Source organism: Dipodomys merriami, unplaced genomic scaffold (genome assembly GCF_024711535.1).
Source record: "Dipodomys merriami isolate MVZ:Mamm:240054 unplaced genomic scaffold, mDipMer1.0.p SCAF_644, whole genome shotgun sequence".
NCBI lineage: Eukaryota > Metazoa > Chordata > Mammalia > Rodentia > Heteromyidae > Dipodomys > Dipodomys merriami.
Window position 1 is genome coordinate 601,737 of NW_027206229.1, and position 3,180 is coordinate 604,916.

Below are 3,180 nucleotides of genomic sequence, written 5' to 3' on the forward strand. Positions count from 1 at the left end.
GATATTGTGTTGTATTTCTAATAAGGAAAGCCTCTTGAAATTGGCCAAAATGAATTTCTCTGTCCTGTTTGTTTTGGGTCTGAAGAGACCTGATATATAGTAGCTCTACCTTTTAAACTTTAGTGAGTTCATATCAAAATTTCATAGCCTAACCATCACTTCTATCACTTACTTCTGGCCTTTAACTCTTGGTGTGTTATCGTGTATCCTGGGGCATGTATTGAAACTCCCAACTGTGAGTTTCTTGCAGCTTTGGATAGTAGAACCTTTCCCTACAGGTTCCTAAGAAAATGAAGCACTAAACTCCTACAGCATACACTATATATGATGAGTAAAGTTTAATGCACAGAGTTGTGTTACCTGCGTACTGTCCTTGTGAGTCCTAAGAAATAGTGACTTACCCTTCATTGTCATCCTCTCACTGGTGGCTCACACCTAAAATGCTATCGACTCAGGTGGCTAAGATCCAGATTTTTATTTTGTTAGTCATGGGGCTTTTGTTTGTTTGTTTGTTTTAGGCCCAGTCGTGGGGCCTGAACTCTGGGCCTGGGCGCTGTCCCTCAGCTCTTCAGCTCAAGGCTAGTGTTCTACCACCTAAGCCACAGCACCACTTCCAGCTTTTTTCTTTTTGCTTACATGGTGCTGAGGAATCAAACCCAGGGCCTCATGCATGCAAGGCAAGTGCTCTACCACTGAGCCACCTTCCCAGCCCGGTCATTGGGCTTGAACTGTGGGCTTGGGCGCTGTCCCTCAGCTCTTCAGCTCAAGGCAAGCCCTCTACCGCTTGAGCCCCGGTGCCACTTTCGGTTTTCTAGTGGTTTATTGGAGATAAGAGTCTCACAGATTTGAACCGCGATCATCAGATCTCAGCCTCCTGAGTAGGTAGGATTACGGTGTGAGCCACCAGCACCCAGCTCAGAAGAGCTCATTTTGAAGCCACCCCTAGCAGAAAGAAGTCTAAAAGATTCCATCTCCAAAATTATCAGCCAAAGGTTGGGCTGAGGACAGCTCAAGTTGTAGAGCACCAACCAAGCAAACAAGTCGAGCAAGCATGAATTCCTGAGTTCAAATACCCATACTGGCAAAAAAAAAAAAAAAAAAAAAAATGATTCCTAGGTCTCCCTCCTGTTAGATGTCAGTTTGGGGATCTCCTAACCTGTTTCCTCTTGATTTCACCTGGTCTCCTATTTTACCTTTTGGAATAGTGATAATGACACTAGACTTGTAGGGGTTTCTATAGGTAAAAGACTTAACTACATAGAATACCCCATTCATTAGTGATAAGTAGCAAGTGTTCGAAGTAAAGCATTCTATAATGCTTTATTTGAAGAATTCTTTATTAGATATTTAACACTTTGATGCATTCCTATCACCGTGATTAACTTTGCAATGTATAATTTTAACAAAAATAACCTGCACTTAGCATCAGACACAAAGACTTATAGAGATCATTTAACCAGCCTCCACAACTTTAATACTATCATATCCATGTCTACAATGTTGTTGGTCAAATCCAGGTCCTTGTATACACTAAGCAAGCATTCTTCACTGAGCTACATGCCCAACCCACATCTCTCTCTTTTTAGTAGTTCTCTAGTAAATCTATTTCACTATAGAACCCTAATTGATTTATCTCCAACATAGCTCATTAATCCTTTGAATTTACTTAAGCCTCATCATCCTCACTACCACTTTATACTTCCATCACTTATGAGGTACTATAATTACTTGTTAATTTGTGTCTAACACTCATGTCTCTCTTCAGGCCATCTATCACAAGCTACCTCAATGAGAAAGTTTAGTTAATAACATTCATTAGCTCCATATGCCTTTAACTTATTTACTTATTTTATTTGTTTTTTTGTGCCAGTTCTGAAGCAGAAGCTCACGGTGCTATCCATGAGCTTTTGCTCAAGGCTAGCGCTGTACCCTTGAACCACAGACCACTTCTGGCTTTTTTGATGGTTAACTGGACTTAAGAGTCTCATGGAGCTGGGCGCTAGTGGCTCACGCCTGTAATTCCAGTGACTCAGGAGGCTGAGATCTGAGGATCGCGTTAGGTTCAAAGCCAGCCTGGGGAAGGAGAGCCCGTGAGACTCCAATAAGCTACTCAGAAAAAGCCAGCAGTGGCTCTGTGGCCCAAGTGGTAGAGTGCTAACCTTGAGAACAACGAAGCTCAGGGACAGTGACCAAGGCAGAGCTCAAGCCCTAGGACGGGGGAAGGGGGGGGGGGGATTAGGGGAGGGAGAGAAACAATGAAAAAGAAGTACAGGTATATGCAAGAGTGGGAGTGAACTTCACAAATAACAGTAAAAGGATATTCTGATTCATTTACATAACAAATTAGGCAGGCAGTATGGAAAGCAGTTTTGAAGGAGGGGGAGGGAAGGAATGGAAGGGGTTTATCGATGCATCTAGCTCTAGCAAGGTTTTAATTGTCTGGGATGTTACTAGCACAGATAACTGCTTGACAAAAGGGACCAGAACCTGAGCAATAGAAGCGTCGCACCACAAACCACGGTAAGACAGCTCTGGCGTAACTTCCGCATATAACAACTTCCGGCGCTCCGCCTCTTGCCTGCAACAACCGGAAAGCAGGAGTGGTCCGCGTCAAGGAAGAGGGAGGGCGTGAGGGGGAACTGTGTACAGAACTTAACTAATCGTTTGTCCAATGGGAAAGGATGTGTTTGTGGACCAATAGGACGTAGAGAATAGAGCACCGCCCACAAGCCCGTCGAGCCAATGGGCTGTGTGCAGATGGTAGATGGGCAGGGGCGTGCGACTGAGAGTTGCTTCGCGGTATGGCGGGTGGGGCCCGGGAGGTGCTCACGCTGCAGTTGGGTCATTTTGCGGGTTTCGTGGGAACGCACTGGTGGAACCAACAGGTGAGATCTCCTGGTGCCTTTCCAACTGAATCCTTTGGAAATCTACAGCGTTGACTCCGCCCCGCGTATCCTTCTTGCCTCCCGAGTTTAGTCCTCTCTATATCTGCTCCAGGATGCTGCCGTGGGCCGAAACACCGATGCCAAAGAGTCGGCCGGAGAGCTGTGCCCTGATGTCCTGTACCGGACGGGCCGGACGCTTCACGGCCAGGAAACGTACACGCCGAGACTCATCCTCATGGATCTGAAGGGTGAGACGGTGCCAGGGGTCAGCCAGTCTGTTTTTCCTTTTATCGCG